This window comes from Procambarus clarkii, chromosome 68, assembly GCF_040958095.1.
Source record: "Procambarus clarkii isolate CNS0578487 chromosome 68, FALCON_Pclarkii_2.0, whole genome shotgun sequence".
NCBI classification, from domain to species: Eukaryota; Metazoa; Arthropoda; class Malacostraca; order Decapoda; family Cambaridae; genus Procambarus; species Procambarus clarkii.
Window position 1 is genome coordinate 30,694,732 of NC_091217.1, and position 23,884 is coordinate 30,718,615.

At 39.1% G+C, this 23,884-nt stretch overlaps 1 protein-coding gene and 2 long non-coding RNA genes across 6 annotated transcripts in view; 2 read left to right on the forward strand and 1 right to left on the reverse strand.

Moving 5' to 3' along the window:
- The window catches only part of LOC138349728 (low choriolytic enzyme-like), a 111,822-nt gene that overhangs the window by 8,415 nt on the left and 79,523 nt on the right, over positions 1-23,884 (forward strand). The gene's annotated exons all lie outside the window — the stretch shown is intronic.
- Positions 2,147-9,406, forward strand: LOC138355715 (uncharacterized). Of its 2 annotated transcripts, XR_011224003.1 has the most exons (4): positions 2,147-2,269; positions 2,868-2,990; positions 4,657-4,773; positions 9,101-9,406. It is a non-coding gene; the product is annotated as an uncharacterized lncRNA (long non-coding RNA). The 2 variants fall into 2 exon arrangements; XR_011224002.1 differs by lacking the exon at positions 2,147-2,269 and having other exon boundaries at positions 2,349-2,990.
- The window catches only part of LOC138355716 (uncharacterized), an 11,913-nt gene continuing 3,356 nt past the window's right edge, over positions 15,328-23,884 (reverse strand). Inside the window, exons 2-3 of the long non-coding RNA XR_011224004.1 lie at positions 20,516-20,632; positions 15,328-15,632 (exon numbers count right to left, since the gene is read on the reverse strand). This is a non-coding gene — a long non-coding RNA (uncharacterized lncRNA). The remainder of the gene's footprint in view (positions 15,633-20,515; positions 20,633-23,884) is intronic.

The following is a 23,884-nucleotide window of genomic DNA, read 5'->3' on the forward strand; positions in this document are numbered from 1 at the left end:
AAGTATTGGAAACGTTTGTTTTATCGTATCAGATACGATATTGTGTGTGGACTTAAATAGGTTTCCAAAACTTATAACCAAGACATATGTATCTAACACTAATTTGAGATGTTGTGGCAACTTTACACTCCTAACATGAGTCATTCATAATCTATTCATATACCAATATGAATCTCTTATGAAAGGTTTGAGCCAATAATCTGAACCCTTTTCACATCTTTGTGTGTAAAGTTAAATTTCTTGAAATTAAATTATATTTTATATTATATTATTTTTATTATATTTTATATTATTATTTTCAATTTTAATATTAAAACCAATTGAAGGGTAAAAAAAATCTAATAATTTATATTTCTTTTATTATTTACTAACAATTAAAATTATTTACTAACGGAGAGAGGGGAGGCTGTACGGCGGAGAGTGGCGGCTGTGGCGGACAGTGGCGGCGGTGGCGGATAGTGGCGGCGGGCGGACAGTGGCGGCGGGCGGACAGTGGCGGCGGCGGGCGGACAGTGGCGGCGGTGGCGGATAGTGCAACCTGTCCTCTTAAAAAGAACGTCAACATTTGCCGTTTGACTCTACGGCTGTTTTTGGACGTTATTTTGTGTAAAACAACGTCTATTTTCGCTTCCATGGACTATCTCTTGTTATACAATGAAATACCACACTCTTATTATTCTATAACTCACTGACTATGCTCTGATATTTGTTCTTCAAGTAAAAATATATATATTTTTGCCTTAATTAGGCCATAATCCAGAAAATTCCAGCCTATCGATCTTTATATTTAGGAAAACATCTAATAAATTTGGAAATGAATTTTTCGTTCGCCGACAGTTGCCTGTTACTATTTAACCCTCTATGCTGTAATGTCGCTGGTCATTGTGACTTTCCCAGGATTTATATATGTTTTGTAGTAGCATTTAGTCAGACTACAGTAATTTAACTAATGGGAAACCTCTATAGTTGTTGTAAATTAATCATAATCATTTATCAAATAATAAATTAGCAAACATATGCAACATTTTATGTTACGACTTTTCGGGTAGGCCGTTCTGTTTGTTTACAACCCCAATGGTTCAAAATACACAATACTTTTAATATATAAGTGACTAAGTATGCTCTAATATATGGTCCTCAATGAAAATTATCGTTTTTTTTTGTTAATTTGTCCATAATGAATAAGATTCCTTACTGTTGATCTTTATATTAAGAAAAACATCTAAACAAATTGGTATTGTGTTTTCGTTCAGATAAAGTTTCCAGATACTATTTCCTAGTTATCAATTAATGTAGGTGGTTATTTTAATTTGCGGCTACCAGGGGCTTTCTCCCATTATACAATATAAATGTACTCACTAACTATTCTCTGGTATCTGTTCCTCAAGTAAAATTACCTATTTTGTTGTTTAATTAGTCCATAATTCATAAAATTCCTTCAGGTCGATCTTTATATTTAGAAAAACATCTAATCAATTTGGAATTTAATTTTTCGTTCACCTACAGTTACCAGCTACTATTTCATTGTTATATTTTATGTCGCTGGTCATTACAATTTTCCAAGAATTTAAACAGCTAAATAGCAAGTAGCATCTTGTTAGAGTACAGGAATTTACCTATGGAGAACCTCGATAGCTGCCGAAAATTATTAATGATTATATATGTAATTTAAAATAATGAATTATATACCATTTCTTATGTTACGTCTTTGGCGGGTAGGCGGTTCTGCGGGTTTACAACCGAATTGTTTAAAAATCACACTATTTTAAATGTATGAGTCACTAGTATGCTCTGATATATGTTCTGCAATGAAAATAAAGATTGTTTTGTTGTTAATTACTCCATAAATGTGTAATGTGTTAATTCAGTCTAAAATCTTTTTGCAACGTTTATATGCGATATACGTAGCTGGAAACTACCTAATATTTAAAAATAATAGTTACAACATTCTATTAATATATAATGTTGAAATAAATATCACACAAAGTCTGTATATCTGTTTTTAGATGTCTTATAAATTTTTTTTTTAAATAGTATTAATGATGTTTGTGAATCTTGAGTAAAAATTATGTTAATTATTATTAATCTAATTGTTATTATTTTAAGTAAAAGAATTGCAAGTATTCGCATAACCACGGGATCTCTGTTTGTGTATGAATGCACGGATTTGTTTTTGTTATGAGAGGGACGCCTTAGAAAGCATGGTGTAGGCCACCTGTGGCTCGCATCCGATCCCACGATCGTCGTCGCCCCTAAATCAACACAACAGGTATTTAGTATTTACGATTATAATAAGTAATATTTCTTTTATAATAATATTGCAGCAGGTGGTGTAGTGGTAGGACACTCGCCTGGCGTTCCGCGAGCGCTATGTCATGGGTTCGTATCCTGGCCGGGGAGGATTTACTGGGCGCAAATCCTAAACTGTAGCCTCTGTTTAACGCAACAGTAAAATGTGTACTTGGATGAAAAAACGATTCTTCGCGGCGGGGATCGTATTCCAGGGACCTGCCCGAAACGCTACTCGTACTAGTGGCTGTACAAGAATGTAACAACTCTTGTATATATCTCAGGTTAGGGGCTAGGCATTTACACTCTTAGGTCAGCAAACTAGCTAGAAGGTTAGACTATTAGACTCCACTGGTCAATCGGGGCCCTGCATGACTCAGCTTATCCTAACCTAGCCCAGCTTAAACCATCTTAGCATAGTTCATTCTAGCTGTGCATAGTGCTTGCACAGCCTTGCTTATCCTAGTTTACCTCTTCCTAGCCTACCGTAGCCAAGCCTATCCCAGTATACCCTTACCTAGTCTTGCCTAGCCTAACCCTGCCTTGCTATTAAACATGACCAGTCCTTCCTACCCTAGCCAAGCCCTGACCAGCTAAGCCAAGCCAATCCCTGCCAAGATTTAGCATAGCCTAAGGAGGCCTGGTCGACGACCGGGCCGCGGGGACACTAAGCCCCGGAAGCACCTCAAGGTAGCCTCAAGGTAGGTAGCCTTGCCTTTTTATTAATATATAGAGGGTACCACCTCTGGTTGAGTATGTAGGAACCCTCCACTTATAGGGTTGAGGGTTCCATATATATATATATATATATATATATATATATATATATATATATATATATATATATATATATATATATATATATATATATATATATATATATATATGCGGAAAATCCACAGAGAAATATGCAATGAGGTGAACGTTTCGGCTTTGTTAAAGCCTTTGTCAACACCAGACTGACCACGGGATCAGTTAGATCAGTTGCGTTAGGTCAGTCTGGTGTTGACAAAGGCTTTAACAAAGCCGAAACGTTCACCTCATTTCATATTTCTCTGTGGATTTTCCGCATAAAATGATCAGTGTTTTGTGATCGTCAATTGCATATATATATATATATATATATATATATATATATATATATATATATATATATATATATATATATATATATATATATATATATAATATAAATAATGTGTGTGTAAACATGCCACGTGTGTGTAAATCACAAAAATTAACACTTGATGAAAAATGTGACAGTGTCAGACCACGGAGGAAGAATTGAAACAGGAATTTCCTTAAGTACTTTCATATATTAATACATCTTCAGAAGGAATAATTTTTTATATAAATTAAATTAAAAAAAATCATTCCTCCATGGTCTGACAGTCATATATATATATATATATATATATATATATATATATATATATATATATATATATATATATATATATATATATATATATAATGTGTGTGTGTGTGTGTGTGTGTGTACTCACCTAGTTGTGCTTGCGGTGGTTGAGCTCTGGCTCTTTGTCCCGTATGTATGTATTCATATATATATATATATATATATATATATATATATATATATATATATATATATATATATATATATATATATATATATATATATATATATATAATATTTTATATATCCTGCCTGAAATGCTGCGTGTACTAGTGGCTTTACAAGATAGTTCTTATAAAGATAGCATTTTGTGGTTATTCTCTATATCTGGTTCACCTAACAGTAAATAAGTACCTGGGAGTTAGACAGCTGCTATGGGCTGCTTCCTAGGGATGTGTGTGTGTGTTTGTATTCATGTTGAATTTTACAAAGTAGGAAGAGATGTTTGTAAAAAAAAAAATCAAATATTTTTGAAAGTATAAGTAGATTTGATATTTTTCTCTAATTGTTTATTTCTGCTGTCTCGCCTCCTTTATAAAATGGCATCATTCTTGCTTTTTTAAGGATATCAGGAAAAGTAAGGCACTCCAGAGATTTGTTGACTCCTTCCTAGTGTTGCCTAGCCCAGCCCAGCCTAGACAAGGCAGGCTGGGCATCCTAGCCTCACGCAGCTTAGCCCCAACCTACATGTAGCATCCCAGTCCATCCTAAGTGATCATTACCTTACTGGCTGTGTTTTCTCTTCAGCCCTGAATGTAATGTGGTGGAACATAAGCAGATACATATCAGGTCTTAGAGAATCTGTACTTCATACATTTCTTAATAATGTCTCACAAATATTTAAATAATTAAAAAAAAATTGTATAATAACTTCATATTATTCTTGCAATTTATTTTTGCATTTTTTTTTATACAAAATTTACATTTTAAAAGATTACCTCTATTTTTAGATTGATGACTTGAAGACTACAGTGCCATCCACAGCAAATCATGGTCTTAAAATATCTCCTAGCAATGACGAGACCAATTTTCACAGAGATCAAATTTTTGCTAAGCAGTAGTCACAGGTAAATATATATTATATATATAATATTATATATATAATATTATATATATAAAATTAACTACTTCTTTGCTCAAAGCACCTTTAGACATTCTGAGAGTTGTGCTATTTTATTAAAAAATTAATTAGGCTATATTTTAATGTTTTGTAATGTTTTCATTACTTTTTTTGTTTTGAAATATAAATTGTTGAGTTTTGAAACATTTTGACATTAACTATACCTGAATATTTATAAACAAAAAAATACCAGAACTATGTCCTTGACAATTGCACTAAGAAGTCTTTGCCAAAATCAGGTGCTCAGTGCAGTAGTTAAAAACTTAAAAGTTGTACCACCTCTGGTGCAAGATTAGGGACCCATAGCCTCAGAGAAGAAAATAGAGAGTACTCAGAGAAGGCCTTGAATAATAGGCAGGCTGTTTGTGTGTGTTTCGACGGTAAGCTTGCTGACAGCAAATGTAGTTACCTAAGTGTAGTTACAGGATTAGAGCTACGCTCGTGGTGTCCCGTCTACCCAGCACTCTTTGTCACATAATGCTTTGAAACTACTGACGGTCTTGGCCGCCACCACCTTCTCACTTAACTTGTTCCAACTGTGTACCACTCTGTATGCGAAAGGAATTTTTTTTTTATTTCTTTGGCATCTTTGTTTAGTTAGTTTAAATCTATGACCTTTTGTTCTTGAAGTTCCAGGTCTCGGGAAATCTTCCCTATCGATTTTATCAATTCCTGTTACTATTTTGTACATAGTGATTTTATCACCTCTTTTTGTTGTCTTCTAGTTTTGGCATATATAATGCCTCTGACCTCTCCACATAGTTCTTGCCCTTTAGTTCTGGGAGCCACTTAGTAGCATGTCTTTGCACCTTTTCCAGTTTGTTGATGTGCTTCTTAAGATATGGGCACCACACAACCGCTGCATATTCTAGCCTTGGCCGAACAAAACTCGTGAACAATTTCTTTAGTATTTCGCCATCCATGTATTTAAACAAAATTCTGAAGTTAGAAAGCGTGGCATAGGCTCCTCACACAACGTTCTTTATGTGGGCCTCAAGTGATAGTTTTCTATCTAGAATCAACCCTAGACCTCTTTCTTTTATCAGAATTATATAAAGATTTCTCACATAATTTGTAGGTTGTGTGGGATCTATGTTCTATTCCACATTCCAGAACATGGCATTTATTCACATTAAATTTCATTTGCCAAGTGGTGCTCCATATATTTATTTTGTCCAGGTTTTCTTGAAGGGCATGACAATCATCTAAATTTCTTATCCATCCCATTATCTTAGCATCATCAGCAAACATGTTTATATAATTCTGTATTCCAACTGGTAGATCATTTATGTAGACAATGAACATTTCTGGTGCATGTACTGTGGTACTCCACTTGTGACACTTCTCCAGTCCGATTGCCTCTGATTACTGCCCTCATTTTTTCTATCAGTCAGAAAATTTTTCATCCATGTTAGAAGCTTACCTGTCACCCATCCAAAATTTTCTAGTTTCCAGAACAACCTCTTATGTGGAACTCTGTCGAAAGCCTTTTTCATGTCTAGATAGATGCAGTCGACCCAACTACCTTTTTCCTTTAAAATCTCTGTGGCTCAATCATAGAAACTGAGTAAATTCGATACACAGGATCTTCCAGATCGAAAACAATACTGTCTGTGTGATATTATATAATTTCTCTCCAGGTGTTCTACCCATTTAGTTTTTATTATTATTGTTTTTCAATCTTTTCACTGTTACACTTGTCAATGATTCAGGTCTATAACTGAGAGAGGTGGGGTCTTCCCTGTTGCCACTTTTGTAGATTGGAACTATGTTAGCCTTTTTCCACATGTTTGCTATGACTCCTGTACACAGGGATGCCTGAAAGATCAGGTGAAGTGGAAGGCTGAGCTCAGATGCACATTCTCTCAGAACCCATGGTGAAACTCCATCTGGACCAACTGCTTTGTTCTTACTTAGCTACTTTAGCATATTTTCCACTTCATCTCTAGACACCTCTATACGCTCTATGATGTTCTCAGAAATTCTTATTGTGTCTGGTTCTCTTAAGATTTCATTTTGTGTAAACACACTTTGGAACTTTTGGTTTAATGTTTCAGACATTGCATTATCATTTTCTGTGAATCTGTTTCCTATTTTCAACCTCTGGATATTATCCTTTACCTGCAATTTGTTGTTTATGAATTTGTAGAATAGGCCCAGTTCTGTTTTACATTTATCCATTATCCCTTTTTAAAAAATTCTTTCTGCCTCTTCCCTTACTGCTGTATAGTTGTTTCTCGCATCTTTGTATCGCTGGTATGATTGGGGGTTTGGCTTCTTTCTATTTTGATACCTGCTTGATGGGGTTCTGCTCTTCTACCCCCCAAGCCCTGCCCGAGGCCAGGCTCGACTTGTGAGAGTTTGGTCCACCAGGCTGTTGCTTGGAGCGGCCCGCAGGGCCACATACCCACCACAGCCCGGCTGATCCGGAACTTCTCTTAGAAAACAGTCCAGTTTTCTCCTGAAGATGTCCACGGTTGTTCCGGCAATATTTCTTATAGTCGCTGGGAGGACGTTGAACAACCGCGGACCTCTGATGTTTATACAGTGCTCTCTGATTGTGCCTGTGGCACCTCTGCTCTTCACTGGTTCAATCTTGCATTTTTTTCCATATCGTTCACTCCAGTACGTTGTTATTTTACTGTGTAGATTTGGGACCTGGCCCTCCAGTATCTTCCATGTGTATATTATTTGGTATCTCTCTCGTCTCCTTTCTAGAGAGTACATTTGGAGAGCTTTGAGACGATTCCAATAATTTAGGTGTTTTATCTCGTCTATGCGTGCCGTATATGTTCTCTGTATTCCCTGTATTTCAGCAATCTCTCCTGCTCTGAAGGGGGAAGTGAGTACTGAGCAGTACTCGAGACGGGACAACATAAGTGACTTGAAGAGTACAACCAATGTGATGGGATCCCTGGATTTGAAAGTTCTCGTAATCCATCCGATCATTTTTCTGGCTGACGCAATATTTGCTTGGTTATGCTCCCTAAACGTTAGATCGTCGGACATCATTATTCCCAAATCCTTGACATGCTGTTTTTCTACTATGGGAAGATTCGATTGTGTTTTGTACCCTGTATTATGTTTCAGATCCTCATTTTTGCCGTACCTGAGTACCTGAAATTTATCACTGTTAAACATCATGTTATTTTCTGCTGCCCAATCGAAAACTTTGTTGACATCTGCTTGTAGTTTTTCAATGTCTTTCATTCCATGTTTGTGTCTTTTGGTCTGTGGCCCTCTCTCAATTTCTGTTGAACCAATCCTGTTTTCTGGCCCTGCATCTCTGTTTTGGTATGAATGTTTGTGTGCCTTCATTGTATATTTTGCAAAATTTGGCATACATTTAATTTACTTCCCTGTCTAGCAACAAGTCTGCCTAATTACTTATTAAAAAAAATTTGAAGTTCCCCATAGTGACCTCTCTCTCTTGAAATCAAGTTTATCAACTGTTTCAATGTCTCCATTTTCTGTGTGTGTGTGTTTGGAGGCTAAGCTTGCTGATACCATGTGTGTGTGTGTTTGGAGGCTAAGCTTGCTGATACCATGTGTGTGTGTGTTTGGAGGCTAAGCTTGCTGATACCATGTGTGTGTGTGTGTGTGTGTTTGGAGGCTAAGCTTGCTGATACCGTTTGTGTGTGTGTGTGTGTGTTTAGAGGCTAAGCTTGATGATACCGTGTGTGTATTTGGAGGCTAAGCTTGCTGATACCATGTGTGTGTGTGTGTGTTTGGAGGCTAAGCTTGCTGATACCGTGTGTGTGTGTGTGTGTTTGGAGGCTAAGCTTGCTGATACCATGTGTGTGTGTGTGTTTGGAGGCTAAGCTTGCTGATACCATGTGTGTGTGTGTGTTTGGAGGCTAAGCTTGCTGATACCATGTGTGTGTGTGTTTGGAGGCTAAGCTTGCTGATACCGTTTGTGTGTGTGTGTGTTTGGAGGCTAAGTTTGCTAACACCGTGTGTGTACTCACCTGTTTAAATAATAATAGGGGTGTGTACCACGTCTGGTGCAATTGTAGGGACCCACAGCCTTGAAGAAAATAGAGTATTCAGAGAAGACCTTGTGGATTCTCACTGAACACTAATCTTTTCTTCTCCTATCACCCTTCTTATTTTGTTTTATGCTGTATTCTATTATATATCATATAAATACATAGCCAAATGGCAATATTTATTATGTCTATACAAAAAGAAGACATCCACTTTATTTTTTTTCTCTTCTTTGTTTCTATGTGGATTTTGTTGTGACTAATGATTCTCCTCCTTCCCATCAACAGGTCTTCCTCACTGGGCTTGCTCGGCTTTTGTGTTACTGTGAGGGTGCCATCATCGTTTACCCTTCAAGACTGACTCATGCTGGCATTGCATTTGTGGACTTCCCTTCACAGTAAACAGTCCTTCTCCATATGGTGATTGTCCAGGGCAAGCAGGGTGTGACTGCCATCTTGGAGAAGCAGGGTCTTTTAATATGAAGAATCTTCCGTCTTCTCTACTTACGCCAGCTTGTGCCGGCCTTGCATTCTTGTTACTTCATGGCCCTTGGGCCTTTTTTATTTATTTTACATAATAAATTTTTTTATTAATACCCGTGTTTCACAAGAGATCCTTAACATTTTAAGCACCAATTGTATTGACTAATGTACGTCTTGTAACCTTTAAGACATAAATAGACAAGACATAGATAAATGAGTGAATAATGCTGAGTGACTAGGTTAGGGCGAGGAACATAGTTCAGTGTCTGGCTTTGGAAGAATGCCTACTGTTTTAGAAACCTTATTGCCATGATCATAATCGTATGGGTTAAAAAGCATTTGTTGTCACTCCTACACTGTGGCTTGTTGAGCTTGAAACCTTTGCTCCTTGTTCGTGTTACATCTGACCTTTTGAAGAAATTGTATGAATCAATATCCTCCAAATTGTTCAGTATTTTAAAGGTTTCGCTCTATTACTCTCTCATTTGCATATATCTAAGCATATAGATTAGATATAGATTTAGATTAGATTTTTTAGTCAGGTAAAGGTACATACATTGCAGATGAGTTACAAAGGGAAAGACATTGACTAGAGTTCACTAGCTCTATTGGAAGAGAAACGTCTGCAAGACAAGTGTGGGCAAAAATTAAGGTAGCAGCGGCTCACAACGACCCCCAACGGCTTCATTTTGTATCTTCTCCAACTTGCCCATCCTACCTTTACCAAAACAAGAAATGACAGGTGCAGCATAATCAATAAGAAATCTTACAGTACTCAAGTACATCATTCGTAGCACTTGGACTCCCACTCCTTTCCACAGCATGCCAAGGCCTTCAGAGGTTGTAATCTCTTCCGACATTGACTCAACAGTCTGTTCATCTCAGTTTCCAAACTCTCATAGGTATATCCAACATATATGCCTAAATATTTATATATATTAACTCTATATTTTTACCGTTTATTTCCAATATAATGGGCCTCCGACTTCTACATTCAAACTTTTGTTTTGTCTTCATTAACCACTAGTCCCATGTGGTGACACTGGTTTCCGAAATTGTCCAACACTGTTTGAATCTTTGAAATATCTTTGCCCTGAAACAAAATATCATCGGCATATATGATTGGAGTTACCCAATTTGAGTATTTCTCAGATGCTATCTTATTCATTAGTACATTAAACAGGGTGAGACTCAACACTCCTCCCTGAGGTGTGCAGAGTTCTTGACCTTGATACCTTGAACCATACAACCTTGATACCACACCTGAGCCTTCCTTTCCTGAAGATAATCCCCTATCCAGCGCAATAATCTCCCTTCAACACCAAGACCAGCTAATTCATATAAAATAACCTCTTTGTTGGCTTTATCAAAAGCTCCTTATAAATCAATAAAAATTCTATAATAATCATTACCATTAGCTAGACATTTAATAATACAGTCAGAGGTACTTTTTCCTCTGAGGAACCCGAAAAATTATTAGACAGCTGATCACCTATTATATACAAAAGTTTATTTAAAATGATCCTCTCCATCATTTTACAAAAACACGAGGTTAAAGACACAGGTCTGTACTCTCCATTGGCTTTAGGGATAAGGATGATCATAGTTCTTTTTCATTTACTGGGAATTCTGCCCTCTTTATAACTAATATTAAAGAGGTCTAACAGCGGGCTTTTCGTCATAATGGCAAGTTCATTAAGTATTTCATAAGTTACTCCATCCTCCCCAGGGGGCGGTAGATTTCCCAACTTTAATCGCCGTTATTAGTTCTTCTCTGGTAATACCTGTGCAAGTGACATCACCACTGTTACCTGCTGTAAGTATAAAATCCTTTCTTAGATCTTTCCAAGAATCAAACGACTCTCTCGTTACAGCGGGTAATTAAATGAACTAAGTTTGGCAGCTTCCGCCCATTTATTTACGAGACCTTTTGCAATTCCTTACTGGTCAGGATGTGCAACAAAATTATGCTTTTTACCCCTTATTTCATTTATGTCTTGCCAGATTTCCTTCAAGTTTGTTATTCCTAACTTTCTCTGCAAACTCCTGCCAATACTTGCTCCAAGTTTCCTTTCTCTTCTCCGCACACTTTTATGGGGGGATGCTTTTCTATAACAGATGTTTTCCGGTTCAATGTTGCATTAAATACATCTACCTCCTTAATTAAATCTTAATAAAATGCTTCTGCCGAATCTGGCTTATAAGTATCATACCAAGACTTAATATGACCAACAAGACCCCTTAATTCTCCCTTATTAAACTTTAAGCTTTTCCTCTGAAGGCAGGCATGCTTTTTATCTAGTTTAAGCTGTATTTGTAATGCAAAATCTCTTAGCATTTCATCCACAGTAAGACAATTCTCCTCTATGCCCTCAGCATTTATCAAACAAGCATAATCTAATCTCCCTCCCCTCAGATGAGTAGGAGAGGGCTCGCCCAGCAGTTGAACATCTTCATGTTCAACATGTTCATCTTCATGTTCAGATTGTTACCATCCCTATCCCCAGTTTCCTGGAGTGCTGCTATGTTAATATTCTCTCTAAGAGTATAATAGTGTACATCCACCGCTCTAGTTTTTAATCCATTAACGTTCCAAGATAATATTATCAATCTACTTTCATCCATGAACTCCGTAATATTTTTTCTTTCTCCTCACTTGCACAACTACTACTAACATCGAAGGTAATAGTATTCATATCTATTTTCTTTGTTATTTCTGTATACCTTTTTACTTTAACGAAGGTACCCCCCAGGTGTAGGGAGGAATGATCTTTTCCAGGTATATTTTGAAAATCAGCATCGTTTTGCCACGTACCGCTTCGGTGGGTAGGCGGTTCCATGAGTTAATAACTCTGTGGGTGAAAAAGTATCTCCTGTAACTGGTAACTGGCTATTCAGACGAAGGACTTCGGGTAGATGTGGTTTACATGGACCTGAACAACGGTCGTAGTCTGCTGTCTGCTCTGTGTCGAGGCTGTAGCGTCTTGGGTCGATTAGAACTGTACACGCCGAGTGCTACATTCTTGACTGGAGATTGTACTGTGTGCTATTCGATTGATTGATGAAGATTAAGCCACTCAAGAGGTGACACGGGCATGAATACCCCGTAAGTGGTGGCCCTTTTGAGCCATTACCAGTATCAAGAGCTGATACTGGAGATCTGTGGAGGCGCGACTGCACCCTGCGTGACGGGAGATGTCTCCCGTGTGGTGTGTGCTATTCTGATTTATTTATAAAGATTAAGCCACCCAAGAGGTGGCACGGGCATGAATAGCCCGTAATGTGCTATTCTCAAGTCGCTTGCCTATGTACAGTGACGACACCTCACAGTAAGATATAGAAGGGTGGAAAACCGTTACCTGTAAATAGGGATAGGATTAATGCTTGTGTAATTAGTTATGCCATTATGATGATGAGATAATGGAGTATATGGATTACTCGATCACTACATCACCTTCAACTATTACTAGGGGAACTATTCCATGGTCCAGCGATTTTCTGAAAAGGAGTTTCACTGGCAAGCATAGTGAATTAAGAGCATAAGAATAAAGGTAACTGCAGAAGGCCTATTGGCCCATACGAGGCAGCTCCTATCTATAACCACCCAAACCCACTCATATACATGTCCAACCCACGCTTGAAACAATCGAGGGACCCCACCTCCACCACGTTACGCGGTAATTGGTTCCACAAATCAACAACCCTGTTGCCAAACCAGTATTTACCCAAGTCTTTCCTAAATCTAAACTTATCCAATTTATACCCATTGTTTTGTGTTCTGTCATGTGTTGATACTTTTAATACCCTACTAATATCCCCTTTGTTATGTCCATTCATCCACTTGTAAACCTCTATCATATCACCCCTAACTCTTCGCTTTTCCAGTGAATGCAATTTAAGCTTTGTTAATCTTTCTTCATATAAAAGATTTCTATTTTGGGGAATTAACTTAGTCACCCTACTCTAGACACGTTCAAGTGAATTTATATTCATTCTATAATATGGCGACCAAAACTGAACTGCATAATGTAAATGGGGCCTAACCAGAGCAAGATATAGCTGAAGAACCACACCAGGTGTCTTGTTACTAACACTTCGATTAATAAATCCCAGTGTCCTATTTGCCTTATTACGAGCATTCATGCATTGATCCTTTTGTTTTAAATTCTTACTAATCATAACTCCCAGATCCCTTTCACAATCCGACTTCGCAATCTCAACACCATCTAGCTCGTATCTTGTAACTATCATCATTACCTAGTCTCAAAACTTTACATTTATCAGCATTAAACTGCATCTGTCAATCTTTTGACCATTTCAAAACCCTATTTAGATCAACTTGAAGTGATAGTGAGTCTTCTTCCGTGTTAATTTCCCTACCTATTTTTGTATCATCTGCAAATTTGCAAAAGTTGCTACTCAACATAAGAACACAAGAACACAAGAACAAAGGCAACTGCAGAAGGCCCACCGGCCCATACGAGGCAGCTCCTACCTACAACCACCCAATTAATTTGCCAGTTCCTTTACGACTTGGGACTTAAATCCATTTACACTTTGGGCTTCTGAGTCTTTTAGTTTGTCAATGCTCTTCCTGATTGTGTCGCGTGTAATTGGTATTTCTCTTAATTCATTCTCCTTACCTCCGACAAACATTTGTGTTGGTGATGGGATGTCATTCAAGCTTTCTAGTGTGAACACTGATGTTAGGTATTCATTGAGAGTGTTTGCCGCCCTTTTATGATACAACTTAAAATTGTTAGTCTCATCTTTTATGGGTCCTACGGAGTCAGTTCTTTGTTTGGGTTTTACTTCGTATATACTTGCCCGAAACGCTATGCGTATTAGTGGCTTTAGGTATTGTATTTTAAATTTTAAAATTTTGCCCCGAGGTGCGAGTTTATTGGGAGTACTTAGCTGTATCATTAGCAAGGTAATTAACTATAGTTTGCTGTCCTCCGTCCTTTAACAAATCCATTGACCCCTCCCCTAACCTGCCTATTTTGTGCAATAGTCGGTTTAGGATGATCCTTTCAAGCATCTTCCAAGTGCATTACATGAGACTGATAGGTCTATAATTGCCAGGGTCATTAGGTTTCGGTATTGGGACCATTATTGCATGTTTCCATTGTGTGGGCAACACTCTACATAGGAATGACTTGTTAAACAGGTGGAGTAGTGGATTGCCAGACACTTCACACAGTGCATTGAGTATGTCGTAGGTGACGCCATCTTCACCAGGTGCTGTACTTTTACCCTTTTCATAGCCCCCTTTACTTCCTTGGCTGTAATTGGTTCCCCATACTCGTCATCACTAGATTGTGCTCTTTTTATCCTAATCCTTCTGTCATTATGTCGGAGGAGCTGTTCCCTGCTTACTTCTGCAGGGAGGGAGGAGGATGATGCTGCATCACTCCACTTGTGAATTAGTTCTTCAGCCTTACCCTGGGGGTCGTTGTGAGCCGCAGGCCGGGCTCTGCTCCCCTTAGCTACCTTAATTTTTGCCCACACTTGTCTTGCAGACGTTTCTCTTCCAATAGAGCTAGTGAACTCTAGTCATTGTCTTTCCCTTTGTAACTCATCTGCAATGTATGTACCTTTACCTGACTAAAAAATCTAATCTAAATCTATATCTAATCTATATGCTTAGATATATGCAAATGAGAGAGTAATAGAGCGAAACCTTTAAAATACTGAACAATTTGGAGGATATTGATTCATACAATTTCTTCAAAAGGTCAGATGTAACACGAACCAGGAGCAAAGATTTCAAGCTCAACAAGCCACTGTGTAGGAGTGACAACAAATGCTTTTTAACCCATACGATTATGATCATGGCAATAAGGTTTCTAAAACAGTAGGCATTCTTCCAAAGCCAGACACTGTACTATGTTCCTCGCCCTAACCTAGTCACTCAGTATTATTCACTCATTTATCTATGTCTTGTCTATTTATGTCTTAAAGGTTACAAGACGTACATTAGTCAATACAATTGGTGCTTAAAATGTTAAGGATCTCTTGTGAAACACGGGTATTAATAAAAAAATTTATTATGTAAAATAAATAAAAAAGGCCCAAGGGCCATGAAGTAACAAGAATGCAAGGCCGGCACAAGCTGGCGTAAGTAGAGAAGACGGAAGATTCTTCATATTAAAAGACCCTGCTTCTGCAAGATGGCAGTCACACCCTGCTTGCCCTGGACAATCACCATATGGAGGACTGTTTACTGTGAAGGGAAGTCCACAAATGCAATGTCAGCATGAGTCAGTCTTGAAGGGTAAACGATGATGGCACCCTCACAGTAACACAAAAGCCGAGCAAGCCCAGTGAGGAAGACCTGTTGATGGGAAGGAGGAGAATCATTAGTCACAACAAAATCCACATAGAAACAAAGGAGAGAAAAAAAATATAGTGGATGTCTTCTTTTTGTATAGACATAATAAATATTGCCATTTGGCTATGTATTTATATGATATATAATAGAATACAGCATAAAACAAAATAAGAAGGGTGATAGGAGAAGAAAAGATTAGTGTTCAGTGAGAATCCACAAGGTCTTCTCTGAATACTCTATTTTCTTCAAGGCTGTGGGTCCCTACAATTGCACCAGAGGTGGTACACACCCCTATTATTATTTAAACAGGTGAGTACACACACGGTGTTAGCAAACTTAGCCTCCAAACACACACACACACATGGTATCAGCAAACTTAGCCTCCAAATACACACATGGTATCATCAAGCTTAGCCTCTAAACACACACACACACATGGTATCAGCAAACTTAGCCTCCAAACACACACACACACATGGTATCAGCAAGCTTAGCCTCCAAATACACACATGGTATCATCAAGCTTAGCCTCTAAACACACACACACACACATAAACGGTATCAGCAAGCTTAGCCTCCAAACACACACACATAAACGGTATCAGCAAGCTTAGCCTCCAAACACACACACACACACACACATACATGGTATCAGCAAGCTTAGCCTCCAAACACACACACACACACATACATGGTATCAGCAAGCTTAGCCTCCAAACACACACACACACATGGTATCAGCAAGCTTAGCCTCCAAATACACACATGGTATCATCAAGCTTAGCCTCTAAACACACACACACACATGGTATCAGCAAGCTTAGCCGCTAAACACACACACATACATGGTATCAGCAAGCTTAGCCTCCAAACACACACACACATGGTATCAGCAAGCTTAGCCTCCAAATACACACATGGTATCATCAAGCTTAGCCTCTAAACACACACACACACATGGTATCAGCAAGCTTAGCCTCCAAACACACACACACATATGGTATCAGCAAACTTAGCCTCCAAATACACACATGGTATCATCAAGCTTAGCCTCTAAACACACACACACACATGGTATCAGCAAGCTTAGCCTCCAAACACACACACACACTTGGTATCAGCAAGCTTAGCCTCCACACACACACACACACACACACACACACACACACACACACACATGGTATCAGCAAGCTTAGCCTCCAAACACACACACACACACATACATGGTATCAGCAAGCTTAGCCTTCAAACACACACACACATGGTATCAGCAAGCTTAGCCTCCAAATACAGACATGGTATCATCAAGCTTAGCCTCTAAACACACACACACACATGGTATCAGCAAGCTTAGCCGCTAAACACACACACATACATGGTATCAGCAAGCTTAGCCTCCAAACACACACACACATGGTATCAGCAAGCTTAGCCTCCAAATACACACATGGTATCATCAAGCTTAGCCTCTAAACACACACACACACATGGTATCAGCAAGCTTAGCCTCCAAACACACACACACATATGGTATCAGCAAACTTAGCCTCCAAATACACACACACACATGGTATCAGCAAGCTTAGCCTCCACACACACACACACACACACACATGGTATCAGCAAGCTTAGCCTCCAAACACACACACACACATGGTATCAGCAAGCTTAGCCTCCAAACACACACACACAGAAAATGGGGACATTGAAACAGTTGATAAACTTGATTTCAAGAGAGAGAGGTCACTATGGGGAACTTCAAATTTTTTTTAATAAGTAATTAGGCAGACTTGTTGCTAGACAGGGAAGTAAATTAAATGTATGCCAAATTTTGCAAAATATACAATGAAGGCACACAAACATTCATACCAAAACAGAGATGAAGGGCCAGAAAACAGGATTGGTTCAACAGAAATTGAGAAAGGGCCACAGACCAAAAGACACAAAAATGGAATGAAAGACATTGAAAAACTACAAGCAGATGTCAACAAAGTTTTCGATTGGGCAGCAGAAAATAACATGATGTTTAACAGTGATAAATTTCAGGTACTCAGGTACGGCAAAAATGAGGATCTGAAACATAATACAGGGTGCAAAACACAATCGAATCTTCCCATAGTAGAAAAACAGCATGTCAAGGATTTGGGAATAATGATGTCCGACGATCTAACGTTTAGGGAGCATAACCAAGCAAATATTGCGTCGGCCAGAAAAATGATCGGATGGATTATGAGAACTTTCAAATCCAAGGATCCCATCACAATGGTTGTACTCTTCAAGTCACTTATGTTGTCCTGTCTCGAGTACTGCTCAGTATTCACTTTCCCCTTCAGAGCACGGTTGCACGGTTGTTCCTGCCGGAACAACCGTGGACATCTTCAGGAGAAAACTGGACTGTTTTCTAAGAGAAGTTCCGGATCAGCCGGGATGTTGTGGGTATGTGGCCCTGCGGGCCGCTCCAAGCAACAGCCTGGTGGACCAAACTCTCACAAGTCGAGCCTGGCCTCGGGCCGGGCTTGGGGGGTAGAAGAGCAGAACCCCATCAAGCAGGTCTCAAAATAGAAAGAAGCCAAACCCCCAATCATACCAGCGATACAAAGATGCGAGAAACAACTATACAGCAGTAAGGGAAGAGGCAGAAAGAAATTTTTAAAAAGGGATAATGGATAAATGTAAAACAGAACTGGGCCTATTCTACAAATTCATAAACAACAAATTGCAGGTAAAGGATAATATCCAGAGGTTGAAAATAGGAAACAGATTCACAGAAAATGATAATGCTATGTCTGAAACATTAAACCAAAAGTTCCAAAGTGTGTTTATACAAAATGAAATCTTAAGAGAACCAGACACAATAAGAATTTCTGAGAACATCATAGAGCGTATAGAGGTGTCTAGAGATGAAGTGGAAAATATGCTAAAGTAGCTAAGTAAGAACAAAGCAGTTGGTCCAGATGGAGTTTCACCATGGGTTCTGAGAGAATGTGCATCTGAGCTCAGCCTTCCACTTCACCTGATCTTTCAGGCATCCCTGTGTACAGGAGTCATAGCAAACATGTGGAAAAAAGGCTAACATAGTTCCAATCTACAAAAGTGGCAACAGGGAAGACCCCACCTCTCTCAGTTATAGACCTGAATCATTGACAAGTGTAACAGTGAAAGGATTGAAAACAAAAAAAAAATAATAAAAACTAAATGGGTAGAACACCTTGAGAGAAATTATATAATATCACACAGACAGTATTGTTTTCGATCTGGAAGATCCTGTGTATCGAATTTACTCAGTTTCTATGATTGAGCCACAGAGATTTTAAAGGAAAAAGGTAGTTGGGTCGACTGCATCTATCTAGACATAAAAAAGGCTTTCGACAGAGTTCCACATAAGAGGTTGTTCTGGAAACTAGAAAATTTTGGATGGGTGACAGGTAAGCTTCTAACATGGATGAAAAATTTTCTGACTGATAGAAAAATGAGGGCAGTAATCAGAGGCAATCGGACTGGAGAAGTGTCACAAGTGGAGTACCACAGTACATGCACCAGAAATGTTCATTGTCTACATAAATGATCGACCAGTTGGAATACAGAATTATATAAACATGTTTGCTGATGATGCTAAGATAATGGGATGGATAAGAAATTTAGATGATTGTCATGCCCTTCAAGAAGACCTGGACAAAATAAGTATATGGAGCACCACTTGGCAAATGAAATTTAATGTGAATAAATGCCATGTTATGGAATGTGGAATAGAACATAGATCCCACACAACCTACAAATTATGTGAGAAATCTTTATATAATTCTGATAAAAGAAAGAGGTCTAGGGTTGATTCTAGATAGAAAACTATCACTTGAGGCCCACATAAAGAACGTTGTGTGAGGAGCCTATGCCACGCTTTCTAACTTCAGAATTTTGTTTAAATACATGGATGGCGAAATACTAAAGAAATTGTTCACGAGTTTTGCTCGGCCAAGGCTAGAATATGCAGCGGTTGTGTGGTGCCCATATCTTAAGAAGCACATCAACAAACTGGAAAAGGTGCAAAGACATGCTACTAAGTGGCTCCCAGAACTAAAGGGCAAGAGCTATGTGGAGAGGTCAGAGGCATTAAATATGCCAAAACTAGAAGACAACAAAAAGAGGTGATAAAATCACTATGTACAAAATAGTAACAGGAATTGATAAAATCGATAGGGAAGATTTCCCGAGACCTGGAACTTCAAGAACAAAAGGTCATAGATTTAAACTAACTAAACAAAGATGCCAAAGAAATATACAAAAATTTCCATTCGCATACAGAGTGGTACACGGTTGGAACAAGTTAAGTGAGAAGGTGGTGGCGGCCAAGACCGTCAGTAGTTTCAAAGCATTATGTGACAAAGAGTGCTGGGTAGACGGGACACCACGAGCGTAGCTCTAATCCTGTAACTACACTTAGGTAACTACATTTGGTGTCAGCAAGCTTACCGTCGAAACACACACAAACAGCCTGCCTATTATTCAAGGCCTTCTCTGAGTACTCTCTATTTTCTTCTCTGAGGCTATGGGTCCCTAATCTTGCACCAGAGGTGGTACAACTTTTAAGTTTTTAACTACTGCACTGAGCACCTGATTTTGGCAAAGACTTCTTAGTGCAATTGTCAAGGACATAGTTCTGGTATTTTTTTGTTTATAAATATTCAGGTATAGTTAATGTCAAAATGTTTCAAAACTCAACAATTTATATTTCAAAACAAAAAAAGTAATGAAAACATTACAAAACATTAAAATATAGCCTAATTAATTAATTAATAAAATAGCACAACTCTCAGAATGTCTAAAGGTGCTTTGAGCAATGAAGTAGTAAATTTTATATATATAATATTATATATATAATATATATTTACCTGTGACTACTGCTTAGCAAAAATTTGATCTCTGTGAAAATTGGTCTCGTCATTGCTAGGAGATATTTTAAGACCATGATTTGCTGTGGATGGCACTGTAGTCTTCAAGTCATCAATCTAAAAATAGAGGTAATCTTTTAAAATGTAAATTTTGTATAAAAAAAAATGCAAAAATAAATTGCAAGAATAATATGAAGTTATTATACAATTTTTTTTTAATTATTTAAATATTTGTGAGACATTATTAAGAAATGTATGAAGTACAGATTCTCTAAGACCTGATATGTATCTGCTTATGTTCCACCACATTACATTCAGGGCTGAAGAGAAAACACAGCCAGTAAGGTAATGATCACTTAGGATGGACTGGGATGCTACATGTAGGTTGGGGCTAAGCTGCGTGAGGCTAGGATGCCCAGCCTGCCTTGTCTAGGCTGGGCTGGGCTAGGCAACACAAGGAAGGAGTCAACAAATCTCTGGAGTGCCTTACTTTTCCTGATATCCTTAAAAAAGCAAGAATGATGCCATTTTATAAAGGAGGCGAGACAGCAGAAATAAACAATTAGAGAAAAATATCAAATCTACTTATACTTTCAAAAATATTTGATTTTTTTTTTTACAAACATCTCTTCCTACTTTGTAAAATTCAACATGAATACAAACACACACACACATCCCTAGGAAGCAGCCCATAGCAGCTGTCTAACTCCCAGGTACTTATTTACTGTTAGGTGAACCAGATATAGAGAATAACCACAAAATCTTGTAAAGCCACTAGTACACGCAGCATTTCAGGCAGGATATATAATATTAATATATATATATATATATATATATATATATATATATATATATATATATATATATATATATATATATAACTGAAAACTCACACCCCAGAAGTGACTCGAACCCATATGCTATGCCCAAGATTACCATCCGAGTGCCAGCGGGGAAGTGGGTCAAATAGCCTCGGCTATCACTTCCTTATGTCTGGTCGTGATGGTCAAGCGGATTAAGGCGTCCCTGTACATACCAGTTGCGTTGCTCCTGGCAGTATTGGGTTCGAGTCACTTCTGGGGTGTGAGTTTTCAGTTGCATATTGTCCTGGGGACCATTCAGGCTTGTTCGCATTTGTGTTCCTCACGTGTTGCCCCAAAAATGAGGTGATTTGATAAAATGCTATGCCCAAGATTACCATCTGAGTGCCAGCGGGGAAGTGGGTCAAATAGCCTCGGCTATCACTTCCTTATGTCTGGTCGTGATGGTCAAGCGGATTAAGGCGTCCCTGTACATACCAGTTGCGTTGCTCCTGGCAGTATGGGTTCGAGTCACTTCTGGGGTGTGAGTTTTCAGTTGCATATTGTCCTGGGGACCATTCAGGCTTGTTCGCATATATATATATATATATATATATATATATATATATATATATATATATATATATATATATATATATATATATATATATATGCGAACAAGCCTGAATGGTCCCCAGGACATATGCAACTGAAAACTCACACCCCAGAAGTGACTCGAACCCATACTCCCAGAAGCAACGCAACTGGTATGTACAAGACGCCTTAATCCACTTGACCATCACGACCGGACAAAATGAGGTGATAGCCGAGGCTATATGAACCACCCCACCGCCGGCACTCGGATAGTTATCTTGGGCATAGCATTTTACCAAATCACCTCATTCTTTGGGGCACACGTGAGGAACACAAATGCGAACAAGCCTGAATGGTCCCCAGGACATATGCAACTGAAAACTCACACCCCAGAAGTGACTCGAACCCATACTCCCAGAAGCAACGCAACTGGTATGTACAAGACGCCTTAATCCACTTGACCATCACGACCGGACAAAATGAGGTGATAGCCGAGGCTATATGAACCACCCCACCGCCGGCACTCGGATAGTTATCTTGGGCATAGCATTTTACCAAATCACCTCATTCTTTGGGGCACACGTGAGGAACACAAATGCGAACAAGCCTGAATGGTCCCCAGGACATATGCAACTGAAAACTCACACCCCAGAAGTGACTCGAACCCATACTCCCAGAAGCAACGCAACTGGTATGTACAAGACGCCTTAATCCACTTGACCATCACGACCGGACAAAATGAGGTGATAGCCGAGGCTATATGAACCACCCCACCGCCGGCACTCGGATAGTTATCTTGGGCATAGCATTTTACCAAATCACCTCATTCTTTGGGGCACACGTGAGGAACACAAATGCGAACAAGCCTGAATGGTCCCCAGGACATATGCAACTGAAAACTCACACCCCAGAAGTGACTCGAACCCATACTCCCAGAAGCAACGCAACTGGTATGTACAAGACGCCTTAATCCACTTGACCATCACGACCGGACAAAATGAGGTGATAGCCGAGGCTATATGAACCACCCCACCGCCGGCACTCGGATAGTTATCTTGGGCATAGCATTTTACCAAATCACCTCATTCTTTGGGGCACACGTGAGGAACACAAATGCGAACAAGCCTGAATGGTCCCCAGGACATATGCAACTGAAAACTCACACCCCAGAAGTGACTCGAACCCATACTCCCAGAAGCAACGCAACTGGTATGTACAAGACGCCATAATCCACTTGACCATCACGACCGGACAAAATGAGGTGATAGCCGAGGCTATATGAACCACCCCACCGCCGGCACTCGGATAGTTATCTTGGGCATAGCATTTTACCAAATCACCTCATTCTTTGGGGCACACGTGAGGAACACAAATGCGAACAAGCCTGAATGGTCCCCAGGACATATGCAACTGAAAACTCACACCCCAGAAGTGACTCGAACCCATACTCCCAGAAGCAACGCAACTGGTATGTACAAGACGCCTTAATCCACTTGACCATCACGACCGGACAAAATGAGGTGATAGCCGAGGCTATATGAACCACCCCACTGCCGGCACTCGGATAGTTATCTTGGGCATAGCATTTTACCAAATCACCTCATTCTTTGGGGCACACGTGAGGAACACAAATGCGAACAAGCCTGAATGGTCCCCAGGACATATGCAACTGAAAACTCACACCCCAGAAGTGACTCGAACCCATACTCCCAGAAGCAACGCAACTGGTATGTACAAGACGCCTTAATCCACTTGACCATCACGACCGGACAAAATGAGGTGATAGCCGAGGCTATATGAACCACCCCACCGCCGGCACTCGGATAGTTATCTTGGGCATAGCATTTTACCAAATCACCTCATTCTTTGGGGCACACGTGAGGAACACAAATGCGAACAAGCCTGAATGGTCCCCAGGACATATGCAACTGAAAACTCACACCCCAGAAGTGACTCGAACCCATACTCCCAGAAG